At 33.0% G+C, this 15,197-nt stretch overlaps 1 pseudogene; it reads right to left on the bottom strand.

Annotated features, from left to right (window-relative positions):
- Positions 1–165: 165 nt before the first annotated feature.
- Positions 166–12,372, bottom strand: LOC149544358 (DNA (cytosine-5)-methyltransferase CMT3-like; annotated as a pseudogene).
- Between the last annotated feature and the right edge of the window lie 2,825 nt (positions 12,373–15,197).

A 15,197-nucleotide genomic window follows, 5' to 3' on the forward strand; every position in this document is an offset into this window, starting at 1 on the left:
CAATCTGAATGAGGAGAGTCCTTAAGACATGTGTAGTGATGAGTAGAAGCGCCCTTTGTCCATGTATAAGACTTATGTTGGTTTATCTTTCACAATGTGGTACTTTGTTACAAATTAATTTAATATCCATAAAAAAATTAATGTTCATTTTGACCCAATGCCTTGTCACACATAAGGCAATGTTATGACAACTGTCTCATCATAGCCATTTCAATGCACCTTCAATTCTAGTCCATATTTGATATCTTTGGTTGGATCAACATGTCTAACATTAAGCAAGAACTCTACTCCAAATTCACCTTTTTGAACATCAAAATTAGAATTATGTTAGTATTATCTTGGAGTTTCCTTAGTCTTAAGGGGTGTTCAACCATAATTTACTGTCTTTCAATCATCATGATGACAATATTCTAGACATAATCTCTACCATTCCCTGAGTAGCACAAATAGATGATCAACATATTCATTGCAAACCTTTGTTTCTAGAATATTGTGCTTCAAAATATTACAACCAACCTCCTTCAAATTGAATGCCAATCTTGTGACAAGGATGGTGCTTGAAAGATTAACACCAAAACATAATCCACTAGGCATGCCACCATATCCAGAGTACAAATCAAACAACGTTACCTTGGGCTTGGAAATAATTATTTTTCCCAATGTTTGTAAATAAAATTTTTTCTTATTTTCAAATACCCCATTCACCTCAGTAAAAGAAACTTCAAGTTTGATCTTGGAAGCTTTCCTAAAACTTCTATTATTGTGTGTCATTGTTTCAATAGCTCCATTCCACTTAGAGGGAGAAATGTCATAATCATTACACACCTCTAAGGTTGAATCAATGGTTGCAAGTATAGTTTCAGGTAGTAGAACATGTAGGGTTATGTAAGACAAATCATAGCCCATATCATAATAAAAGTTACATAGTGGTATTTTCCTTTTCTCTTTCTCTGAACCCATCATTGGTGTCACTTGCACTATATTGACCTTTGATGTGATGTAGTCAAGAAAATCATCATCATTTATTTTAGACAAAAATACTCATTTTTGTTCATGAATATAATCTTATGTTTTAATGACTATATACTTTTCTTGATAAAACATTTACGAAGTAAAATTATGGTTTCTATTAGGTATCTCAAAATACTCAAAATTTCTACCCTTGAGGCTCACCTATGGTGATCACTGTTTGCACTGTTTCATCCCACCATAACAAACCAAAAGGTTTCATGGAAAAACATTTTTCAAATTCTATTGCATGATCTAAAACCAATGGTTGTCCCAATGGTGGCATTACTCTTTCCAAAGAGGAACCCAATTCTACAATATTATTTGGTCTTACAAGTACACTAGAAAGATCACTAAAGTTTTCCTCCTTTCTCTTAGGAATATGGAAGACACATTGATAATAATCTTCATTCAACTAGAGTGACCTATGATGATTAAGAATAAGCTTCTTTGATGTCTTCTTGAAGGTTTCATATGACATTCAACCTTTCATAACTTTTTTAGGCATTCTAATATCTCTATGAAACTTAGGGCAAAGGGGTTTTTCATATGCTTTTTTAAGATTGCAACATTGGCTTTCATCATGAGTAACCATATTGCACTCACGTTCATTAGGGACACTATGTCTAACAACCACATCATGTTTTGGTAGTGAATATTGCAAAATTTTCTCAGGTGGCTTTACTCCTCACAAGAAAGAATGCATGTGAAACAATGAGAGTCCATAACACCTAATTGCCATCATGCCAAGCCTTTCTTGATAATTTATATTTATCAAAAAACTCGAGGCATAATGGCGAGGGAATCCATTACAAAAAATAAGAATATAAACAACATTCTTTATCAAAACATATGGTGGCCTCATGAAGTTGAAAATGTTGAGCTTTGATTTGATGCATTCTAGAAAATCATCATCCTATATTTTACACAAAAAGGCATGTTTTGGTTCATGAGTAGAAGCTTGTATTTTTATGACTATATCCTTTTCTTGACAAAACCATTAGGAAGTATACTTCTAGTTTTTGTTAGCTATCTCAAAACATTATACAACTCTGATAAATGGACCACTAATCACTGATTAGATCTAGGTGATGCTTATAGTAATATTGCTTAATTGAATATGTCACTTATACATATGTCGCTTAACGGTAGTTTGTTAGACTAATTCTGTAAGTACTTTTAAAATGGTTCTTGAAGAAATGTCACTTATTTATATGTCACTTCCAAAATGACACTTAAATAAATGTTTCTTATATGAATGTCCCTTAAAGAAATATAACTTGTAGCAATGTCACTTATACAAATGTCATTTATAAAAATGTGGCATTTTTTCAAGTCATATTCGTATAAGTGAAACTTTTTTGTTAAGTGACATTTTAAGTGACAATCAGATAAGAAACATGTTTATAAACAAAATTTATATTACAATAATGCTTATTAAAGTGTTGCTTTAAACAATGTCACCTATTAAAGTGCCTCTTTATGGATGAGTGATCTCCCAAGACTTCTAGGTGACTCACCTCTAAGATTTTAGCCCATATTAATTTTGAGTTTCTATTTTTATTCTAGTAAACAAATATAAATGATTCACACATTTTTTTGTAATATTAATGCCATAGTGAAAGGATATATATTATATGTCTTTTTAGGATTGATAGCTGGGGCACATCAAAAATACACTTTAATTCAAACTCTTGATGCAAAAGCAAGAATCTATACCTAATATATTAGAGTGAGTTGTAAGCTATTTCCCATCCTACAACTCCATTAGCATAACTTTACTAAATAGTATCCTTAACAAAAATATTTTGTGATATGTATTCTTCTTTGAACTCCCTAAAGCATTATATAGAGTTAGGTAGCTCTTGCATCACCATACTATTGGAAATATTCAAAAAGGCTAAGTTACTAAGAGGGGAGGATTGAATCAGTAACTTTGCAAAACTTTAAATTCAATTATCCAATTAGCATATAATCTGATCTAATTGCATGCATAAGAAATTGTAAATATGAAAGCATTCATAACACTTTGACACATAGATTTGGTGATCCAGAAACCTTCCCAATATAAAGTAAAACTGGGGTTGGGATGATACCCACAAACTTTAGTACTACAGTATGAAGTTGGTTGATTAAGGCTTACAATGATCACTTTTGATGATCTTCCTTACTAGGAGCAATAAGGACTACTAGGTCCACCTTGTCAAAGGATTTACAAACATACAATGAAGTATGCACTCAGTAAAGAGATTTTCTTAAGACTATTAGGTCTACCTTGTTAGAGGATTTGACTGATCCACCTATTAGGATGAAACAGTAGCTAATCTCTGAACTACGGCTTGGTTTTCTGAATAAGATTCCTTTTTGTACAAATCACCATGCTATGATAGATATGTCTTTGTTGCTCCTTATACTATTGTAGCCTTTGTAATTTGCTCTTTCTACTCTTACATTCAATTATATTGCATTTCATTTCATCACATTTCACTCTTTTCCACACTTGGATATAATACAATACATTAAACATATATACCAATCCAATTATATAATTACAAAGTTGGCCACAATACAAGTTTACACAAATAGTACAAAGTCGGCCCATATGAAGACACTCGAGTTCTGAAGAGTGACTCAGTGAGGTTCTAATAATTGACATCCATTATCAATGATCAACATCATCATGCACTTGGTAGACATAGAAGATCAGTCCATATTGATCACTTCCATGTAGTCTTGAACTCGGTCTGCATTGGTGACTCAGTGAATATTGTGTAACTCAGCACATAAACTGAATCACTTGATTCACACTGCTTGGCTCGGTCAATGCTTCCATTGTGATCTCGGTATAAACTGAACCACTTGGTTAACATAGAGTAGCTCGGTTAACACTGGACTCACATTACTTCAACTGCAAACTTGGTAAGCAATGCATAGATCAATTTGTACTGGTAAACTTGACATATACTAAGATGTTCGATTTACACTATTGATCTTCTCATTAACTTTTATTGTTCGGCATGCACTGAATCTATCCAAAGGACTCAGTAGTAATTGTAGAGCTCAGTGATGACTAAAATTCTTTTTAAACACTATTAACTATACAATTAGCTTAGTAGATACTTACAATCTGAATAAGTGTTTGTCAGTAATAACAAACTTGATTGATATGACAACAATCTCCCTCTTTGGCATTAGTGACAAAAACACTTATTAGCCAAAATTGAATCCAAAAAGTTTCCTAAATACATTTATTCATCACCTTGCGATTCTTATCTTGGTAGAGTATACTATTTTTGAGATTTTCCAAAATTGGTTTTGTAAGTATACTATACATCTTCTTGCCATATACAATATATGCCTACTATACATATTGTAGACTCTTCTTTCACAACTTTCTCCCCCATTGTTTTTACATCTTATTACATTTGTTGCCCCGTGACTTTTTACATCTTTATACAACATATATCTTTCTCCCCCCTTTGACTTTAATGCCAAATATTTATTCTATATATTTACATAGTAATACAAAATGAGATAAAAAAAAATTGAATGTACCTGGAGTATGATAGCCAAAATTTTATTTCAATTGTCTTGTAGGACCTTACATTTGTGAAGTGTAATCTGCACTTCTACTAATAGTTGAATCATGTGGTCTACTACAAAGAAATTTTTGTCATGGATGAGTGTTTTAGAGTGTGCAATATGTTTTTGAAGTGCATCCATGTTGGAAAAAATCATATTCTAAATATCTACTAATGTAGATCTTACCCTTGCTTCTTCTCTAAGAAATTATGCTCGCTTATCTATCGAAAACCATATCTTCTTAAAGTGAGATGAGCTTGAACTTCAGTCAAGCTACAACTATAGTGCACTTGCCTCTTTATCTATCTTAAATAGATTGTCTTTTATTTCCTTGGTAAAATTGGGAACATCATATAGCTTACCAAAAAGTGATGATACATTTGCACAAGATGATTCTAGAGGACTCAAAATTGTAGAGAGATCTACTTGATAAATTGCAATTTTCTAAGCAATGATCTCTAACACTTTATTATCAAACTTCTTTTCTGCCTTCTGAACTAACTTATCTTGTGCATCTATATCTTCATTAAACTTTTGTACTGCCTTTGCTAGCTAATACAAAATTGGTTGATAATTGTCAACCTCAATATCTATAGCTTTTGCCAAAATGTTCTTTGCATCCTCAATAATTTTGTACTCTTTGTCCCTTTCCTTTCTTAATCTCTGTTTTTTGGATTTTTTTGGAGGATTTCACCAAATGTTTGCATTTGGTCTAGAATAAGTTGGGAAATGTCCCATTTAGGAATTATAATTTCCTCATATAGCTATATTTATTCCTTCACCTCTTTTCCTTTTCCCAAAAACTTTGTGCTCAGCTGACCCTTTGTCTCAACTGTCTTTGCACTTATTGCTTGTTTACTAGGAATAGAAATAATTGTAGACATAATAGGACTAGCTGTAATAATTGATCCTGCACTTATAGTAGAAATGCTAGTAGAAGTACCTGAAGAATCCAAAATTGAGATATTCAAAAAAGGTGTATCAACCATGGATGCGTTCAAAATTGATGTGTCAAACATGGTAGAAGATAGAATAGTCTGTAGCTCGGTAGATGAAGTGGAAGTCACTTCAGTCAATGATGTGTTGAGTTGAATTGGAGCAAAGAGTGATTGGATGTTTGTATTAATACTGGTAGTCACAATCAATCCTAATGAAGCTATCTTCACACCTGATGTTTTCACTGGTTTTCTTGGAAAGTGAGGAAGTGAGGCAATAACTATTGCAACTATCTTAACTGGATCAATTTCCTCATCATCTTGATCTTCTTCATCTTCTACATTATCAAAATGTGTTGGCTCTTCATCATTATCTTCCTTATCCTTTTTATCATCATTGTTATCATCTACATTGACATGGAAGTCACTTAGTTTATGAAGAAGATAGATCATATTCTTCCATGTGCTCATACCATTTCTTACAACATGCTCAATATCATTCATGAGAACCAGAAAAGTGTTAAATTTGAGAGTTAACTTCTTCTTCTTCTTTTTAAGAATTATTTTATCTCCTTGTCTATTATGCTTGGTAAAAGCTGCCTCAAGGTTTTCTCATTAATATCTTTCATAGTTTGCATGGAAAATTTCAATCTTGGCTTGATCGTTTCTATCAAAACATTAGGAATCTAAGAAGTAAGTTGGTCAAGAGAGCACTTCCACTCACACATTTTACCCATCACCAGATCTTTTATTTTCTTCTATTATTCATCAATCCTAATTTTATATTTCAATGCCTTAAAGTTTGTTATGCCAGCTCCAACATCTATTTCCTTCAACATGTTTTGGAAGGTTGGTGAAGGTTTGCTAAATATAATGTCTCCTCCTTTCTTCCTTGATCTCCTGGTAAACATAGTACTGGATGGCTTGGCTGGCTTGGTAATGATTACCTTGCCCTTCTTCTTCAATGGTTCCTCTTCCTCTAACTCTTCATCATCCTCTATATCTTCATCCTCGCCTTTTTCCTTTGTTAAGAAGAGAGTAGAACTTTTTTTCAACTTTGTAATTCTCTTCTTGCCTTTTCTTACCACCTAAGGGAGCTTCATCTCTAGTTCTATCCTAGCTTTGGCTTCATCATAGGTGCCAAAATATGCAGCCTTAGGATCAACTGGTTCATTTACAAGTGCTTCAATTATGTCCTTGGTTTCATCAATATTAACCTCATATCCAATAGGTTTTACCCATGCAATTCTAGGCCTGACTGCTTGAGTGTATACTTTATTACTATCCACCATGAAACAAACATCATCCGTGTAGTCTTCAACTAACTTTTTGGGAATCTAGAATCTATTGTTCATTTTCTCCTTGAAAACATCAAAATTAGGTTTCTATGATACTATTGTAGTTTTCACCTATTTCAGCAATATACTCATTGATTTGATACAGTACTAGAACATCTTTTCTCCACACAACAAAACCTTTTGAAGGGAAAAAAATTGAAACATAAAAGAATAAGCATGTCAATAGAGAACCAAACTTACATCGGTTATTCATTGATGTCCAAATGCTTTCCATGTTCTTGTTGAACTATCTAAATAGTAGGTTAGCAAGGTCAAAGGAAAGGTTGTTCTTTACTACCTTGAATGCAAAGTCAACTACTTCACATGACAAACTATTTAACCTCCTCAAGATATAAATCTTGTGTGCAATAATGTGGATTTTGAATTTCAATTCCATGTCCATGACATTGCTAACTTCCATTCCTCTATTGTCCCATTCTACTAGGGTTTTCTTTTCAAGTTCGGCCTAACCTAGGGTTTTGGTCATCTTAGCTTTGCCCAAAATTGGGAGACTAGTAATCCGATGAATTATCTTCTTTGTGATCAATACTAGTTTTTCTAACCATAATTGCCCATTATGCACTCAACTAAGAATAAACCTAATCCATTTTACTTGGAATTCATGAGGTATGTGAGAAATGTGAGTTAACCCTTTGGTTTTGATGCATTGGTGTTTGGGTTTCAAAACTCCATTTACACATATTTTATCTAGGGCATCATCCATTTCCAAAGCACCAATGTCTTGTATAACACATTTGAAGTGAGTACAGATATCATTTATTAACAGTATCTTTGGAGGGATTTGAGACTGCACTCCACTTGGATCTAGGGTTTTGGCGATTGCAAGAGTGATCTTGAAGTCCAGTGCCTTCTATTCTTCACCACGAACTAGCATGTCTGAACCTTTCTTTTCTTTGTTGTTGCTAGATGCAATCTTCACTTGGTAGGGTTTGAGAAATTTCAAAATCTTTCGCTAACAATTTGCTCAAATTGCTTGGATGCTTTGAAAATCACACTTCACAATAGCTCTCAAGAATTTCACGATAAAAATGACTTCATTTCCATTCCTTTTATCAAAATTTTTCCATAAATGGTTAGTACAAAATTTAGATTGATTAATATCATGTTAACAAACTATCTTTCACTTCACTTGCATTGATCACTTGGTAGAGTCTTCCATTATTCGGTAACCATACAAAGTTCAATTACTCCTGACCTCACTCTGTAGAGTCAATAACTCGATAGATACTAATATCCTTTCACTAGGTGATCCCTTTGAATCTTAAAAATAGATAAGGATCTTTTGTTCTTTCAATTGGAACTAATTTTGATGACTTCTTTGTTAGCCTAGTTCTAGTTGTCCTTGAGAACCTAAGTAGAAATAGTAAAGTCACCCACTTCTTGAGTGACTTGATCATCATTGTTTTGACTTGCATTCTTGGTAGACTTAGGAACCCATAGTTGTCTCATCTACTTTTAGATGTTATCATCATTTGCCTTCCTTTCATCTTCAATTCTACTAGTATTCATACAGTTCTTGGCAAGATGATAAATTTATGTACAAATAAAAAATCTTTTTGTAGTATCTCTTTTTCTCATATGATGTTTTACACAATTCATTTCAATGTGTCCAAATTCTCCACAGTAATGACATCTACACTAGGTGTTGTAATCCCAACAAAATATAGCTTTCACAATTTGTTCTGCTCGATTCAATACCTTGGTTTTGCATTCTGATGACTTGTGTCCATGTTTCTTACATTTGTGACATTTTCCGTCAAATCTTGGTTTCTCTTTGCATTCATTATCCTTATGACCATGTTGATTACAATTGTAACATTTTCCATTTAATTTTCCCTTTCCATTGCTCCAACATTTTCTTAAAGTATGACCTATCTTACCACAGTGATTGCAAGTAGGTCTTTAATTCTTTTGAGCTCCTTGTTTAGAAGATTCACCTTCTTCTTTGTATCCAATTCCTTCTTTTCCCTTTTGTCTATAGAGATTTTTTTCATTCAATTGATTCATGTCTACTTAGGATTTCATTATTCTTTCATTTAGTTGCCTTTCAAAATTTAGATCATTCTGCAATCTTTCATTTTCAAATCTCATATTCATGATTTCTTCATTTTCATTAGTAAGATGATTAATGAAGTCAGTCTCCTGAAGGGATAGATGTTGAATCCCATTATCTTTTCCTTTCATTTCTACTTTTTTAAAAAAAATTTCTCTTCCATGACTTCACATAGCCTTACTAACTAAATTTCTTTCTCTCTTCTCAACTTTCTCACTTCTTCTTGTGGTGAACCATTCCTTTCCATGAGTGCTTTGATTGCATCATTTCTTTCATCTGAGTTGCTTGATGGATGGAAGTCTTCAATTCTTGCTTCAATGTAGAGATGATCATTCATTTGAATTGAAAGATCCTTTCTTCTTTTCAAGGATTGGGAGAGTTTCTCAATTTCTCCTTTTCTTTTTTGAGTTGTGCAATAGCCATTTCCAAATCCAACTTCTCATTGTTAATAGCCTTGTCAAGTCTCCATGGCCTTTGATCTTTTCTCACACTATTAAACTTTCTCTTGAGAACCACAAATGCTCTTGACACCAATTGTTTGAAATATTCAAAAAGGCTAAGTTAATGAGAGGGTAGGGGTGAATCACTAACTCTAAAAATTTTTAACTACAATTATCCAATTAGCATATAATCTAATCTAATTGCATGCATAAGAAACTATAACTATGAAAATATTCATAACACTTTGACACATAGATTTAGTGACCCAAAAACCTTTCAAATAGAAAGTAAAATTGGGGTGGGGATGATACCCACAAAATTGAGTACTGTGATATAAAGTTGGCTAGTTAAGGCTTACAATGATCACTTCTGATGATTTGCCCTATTAGGAGCAATAAGGACTACTAGGTCCACCTTGTCAGAGGATATAAGAACATACAATAAATTATGCACTCGATAAAGAGATTTTCTTAAGACTATAAGGTAACATTGTTAGAGGATTTGACTGATCCACCTATTAGGATGAAGCAATAGCTAATCTCTTAACTGTAACTTGGTTTGATGAATCAGATTCCTTATTATACAAATCACCTTGATGTTATAGATATGTCTTTGCTACTCCTTATACTATTGTAGCCTTTGTAATTCTCTTGTTTTTCTCTTACATTTGATTACATTGCATTGCATTTCATCACATTTCACTCTTTTTCACATTTAGATATTATACAACACATTACATATATGTACCAATCTAATTATACAATTACAAAGTTGGCCACAATGCAAGTTTACACAAATATTAAAAAGTCAGCCCAAATGAAGACACTTGGGTTCTAAAGACTAACTCAGTGAGGTTTTGATACTCGGCATCCACTATCAATGCTTGGCATCATCATGCACTCGGTAGACGTAGAAGCTTGGTCCATACCAATCACTTCCAAGTAGTCTTGAACTCGGTCTGCACTAGTGACTCGGTGAATACTGCGTAACTCAACACATAAACTGAATCACTTGATTGACACTACTTGGCTCGGTCAATGCTTCCACTACAAGCTTAGTATAAAATGAATCACTTGGTTAACATAGAGTAGCTCGGTTAACACTAGACTCACATTACTTCAACTGCAAACTTGGTAAGCACTGCACAAATCGATTTGCATTGGTAAACTTGGCATACACCGAGATGCTCGATTTACATTGATGATCTTCTCGTTAACTGTTACTTCTTGACATGCACTAAAATCTGTCCAAAAGACTCGGTAGCAATTGTAGAACTTGGTGATGACTAAAATGCTTGGTAAACATTGTTAACTATACAATAAGTTTGGTAGATACTTACAATCTAAATAAGTATTTGTCACTAATAACAAACTGGATTGATATGTCAACACTTACAATCTCCCACTAACCGATATGGTATCAAATGCTAGTAGGAAATCAACTCAATGTGCGTGGGTAGAGTAAGACATCAGTATCTAAAATGGTCATGAATTCAAGGGAAACACAAAGTCACAATCTGCAATGGAAAACCAACATATTTTTAGTGCATGCAGCTATAATTAATTCATTATATATAGTACAAAAGGTTTATGATACCAGAGATATATGGACAGAGAAAGGTTTTGTTGTTGGAAACACGTTGACATGCATCTTTAAAAATGGTAAATGTGAGAACCTAAAAATTTGGTATGAACGTGAAATTAAATGGCAAGTTTTTCTTACCTTGGACCAAAACTCAACCATAGGACTTCATAACCCGCTAAGCACAACATTGGAAGTGAAATCGCAACCCTTAATAGTATATTTTAAATAGCGCTACTGATAGATTGAAATGAACAGTATATTTATAATAGCGCAGCTGATAGATTTAAATATCCTTCCATGTATCCACTCCCAACTGATGCAAAACACCAGAACGGGTGGGAATGAATGGAATGCATCGTGTCTAGATCTGCATAGAAGGTGGTGTATTGAATGGATTGACAATGAGAAATATAGTCCCATGAAGGAAAATTCTGGTGACTTGATTGTAGTAAATGCAGCTGTATGTAACATAGTATGGTGGCCCCAAAAAGTATTGGCCATGGGGGTGGTGGATAGGGGATGCACAAAACTTACTTTGAAAATCTCAAACTTACAAATTGACATGAATTTCAAAATTAGTTAAAATGAAAGTTAACCTTCATTTTGAAGATGTGGAATTTAGATAGTTCAACTGAACTAAAGTAAAGCAACATACAATTTCAAATGAATTCATAATGCTTTAACATTTTGAATTGAAAATGACAAACACATAACTTATTAAATCTTTGATCTGTAACATTGGAATTTCAATCAAAACAGTTTAAACTAGATATTAGAAACCACAAAAATGAATATAAAAACATAAACCTTTTGAAAGCCTCAAATCCCAACATTTGAAACGATAGTACTGTTGCATAGCTTTGTGAAAAATTGTGAAGGGCAACTCAAAGTAGTACGGAAGAAAGACAACAAAATATATTTTGCTGGCAGAATTCAGTATTACTTTCAGTAGTCCTCCCCAAATACACAAACCAAGCCATGATTTAATGAACACAGAGAATGAACACAAGATGTGAAACTATTGAACCCACAAAATGCAAAAAATAAATAATCCTTATAAAATTTGAACTTCACAAAACTGAAAATATTTTAAGTGGAAAACATGTTGCACATAATGTATTAAGTTATTAACAGTGGAATTGGAATAAGAATGCCTTAACAGTAAACCTAAAATAACATTAAGCAGTACATTCTCGCAACAATAGAATTCAAATAGTAGAATAGGAATTAAAAGTACCTTGCACTTGCTAGTGCACTAGGTCCTCACCTCACTTCCTGTTCCTCTACCCTTACCCCTACCCCGTCCTCTTTCCCTACCCCCACTACTTTTGCTTCCTCTTCCTCTTCCCCTTACTGTTTCTTTTCCCCTCATCTTTGCAACCATCTTCACCTTCCTGTCCCTCTGAGCCATCTCCTTCTTCTACTCCACCTTCCTCTTCTTAGTGTTCTTCTCCACCTTTTCCTTCCCTTCTCTGTTGTGTTCTGCTCCACCTTCCTCTTCTTAGTGTTCTCCTCTACCTTTTCCTTCCCATTCTCCACTATGTTCTTCCTTGTCTTCTTCCTCAGTCTATTGCTAAATCTTTTTTGTCTGCAAGTGGGAGCGACAATTGATTCCACATTAGCATCCTCGAACTCTTGCTCCTACAAACTACAAGGAGCATAAGAATGTAATCGTTATAAAAAATAATTGAATGTAATACATAAACAAATAGAAAAAGAATGATTAAAGTGTGTGCCACAGAGGCCTGAACCAATTATTATAACATAGTATGTTACTCACATCAAGTGTACCAAAAATGAATTCAAATCTAAGCTGAAAATAATTGATTGATAAAACAAGTATCAGAGGTTAAAATAGCTTATTCTAGAAGTATTTCTATGCTTTTGATGTTTAGGAAAAATGAAAGGAAAAATAATATTAACTTTTCACTAAAATCCAGATACATACAATAATTCGTCTACAAGATGTTAGTTATAATAGTATATACAATAAAAACAATTGGAGAGTACTTGCAGATTTCGACATATTCTTGAAAGACGCAATTTATTTGTTTTTGCACGAGTAAACAGAATTGCAATTAGATTAGATGAATGATGAATAAAAGTTTTTCGTGATCCTAATCCATAAGTCATAGTTGATGTAAACAGAATTGCAACTAGATTCGATGGATGATGAATAAAAGTTTTCTGTGATCCTAATCCATAAGCCATAGTTGATGTATGTTTATGTTTCAAGTTCTATAATATTGTTTCAGAGAATGAAAATGACACAAGCGAATGGGATAAATATGTGATTAAATAGAATAAATATATCATTTTTTAGTATGGCAGACCATGTTACTATGTTGGCTCACAACGAGCAACTTGAGATATGAGATTGTTAGCTTAAGAAATAAAGAGTTTGTTTGATAAGAAATTTTGAAGGACGTGTGCCTTTCTACATTTACCAATTTTTCCCTAGATTTCACAAAGATATATAATGTGAAAACCTTATCAACAAATAATTTTTTTGAAAGAATAATCTCATAACTAAGACAAATGAAAGAGGCATTATAATCTATAGAATCGTAATGTCTCATAACTAAGACCACCTAAAGAGGCTTTAAAATTTACAGAATTATAATGCTTTCTAGCCTTGGGATCATTGAGCTAATCATCTCCAGCCTCCATATTCATGTTGCAACATTGATATGGCGATTAGACTCAGATCATATTCTTATTCTTTGATTAACTATCATTCTAGATTGTTTAAGATCACATTCTTGCTCTCTAGCTACTTCATCTAGATGATAGAACATAAATGTGATTCAAAAGATTAATGATAAAATGTATAATACACAATTTAATCTAAAAGCTTATAATTATAATATTAAATATGAGATATATATAATAAGAATTTTTATTCACTTAGAGGTAAAGGATTTATGTCATTTGAGAGGGATTGTAGATGACTGTATAGGTGTTGTAGTTAGCAGTCAAATCAAGCCATATATAAAATTGTTTCTCTGCTACCTACACCTTGGACATAGACATTAGTGTGCAGGTTGCCCTGAAGTATTTGCTAGGAACTCAAAATCTATCTCATCATGTTCCTCTCCTCCAGAATGGCACTACACAAACAATTTTTTAGTTTAGCTAGTATGATTTGAGATGAACCATTTAGAATATAATGTTTAGACCAAAACAATCCTTACATAGAATGTAGTAACTGTGCCACATAATCTCACTATTATGTTCAATCTAAATGCTTTAGTAACATGTGCAAGAAAGTCACAACACAACCTAGCCATAAAAAATTTGATTGACTAGCCTCAAAAGAATTCATTCTGAGAATAAAGTTACAAAATATTTATGAGCTTAAGGATTCAAAAATAAAAGACAAAATAATTTACTAGGTTTCGTATCATATTCCCTCCTTGCAAAACATCTACGCATAATAGAATTCTTAAAAATAGTTGTGATCAAACAAGACAGTGTTCTATTTTTACTCTTTCTTAAATGAGCATGCATAGCATACAAATGAAGATGCAGAAGTGTTTGACCATACCATAATATGGTGTGTAAAACTAGAAATATATATTTATAGATCTAAATTCAAACCCCTAATTTGGCTCACTTTCAAAATTTTCACTATACTGAGAAAAATTAAATGTTAGTAAAAAGAAGAATCACAAGTTGAAATTTTAGAAACTTTGAAGGAAATGTAATTCTAGATCTTAAGGCAATTTTTACATCATGTATTCAGTTACTATTTGATTTTTAATATCAATTATAGAAGAAGATCTTGTGAGAATTACCATGTCAATAGTTTACAAGATGTTGGAGGTCTCCTGCAGCTATTTTTCCTTTTCATATTCTATGCAATAATTAAGACTAGGTTGTGTTCATTGCAAAAATGGAGTGGCTTGCTGAAAATGAGGAAATGTAATCACCATAATAATACAAATGTCAGGAGCATGCAAAATCTACATAAAGTAGACTGTACAGAGCACTGTTGAAATATTAATTGTGGTTGGTTGTTTCTCCCTGGAGCCAAATGCCCACCTACCACCCTGAACGTTCAGAAAATTTATTACGGGCAGGTAAGATTTTGAAATCAAAATGAGAGGGAAAATAATTTTTCTGAAGACAAAAGGAATGTTTTATCATTCATTCGACCAGTCAGTTAGAGAAGAAGTTGAAGAGCTCAAAAGTTGCAGAGCAGAGAAGGCAGAGAGAAAAGTGATCAGCAGATCA

Source organism: Cupressus sempervirens, chromosome 8 (genome assembly GCF_028749045.1).
Source record: "Cupressus sempervirens isolate cs-2001-9-10 chromosome 8, ASM2874904v1, whole genome shotgun sequence".
Classification (NCBI taxonomy): Eukaryota; Viridiplantae; Streptophyta; class Pinopsida; order Cupressales; family Cupressaceae; genus Cupressus; species Cupressus sempervirens.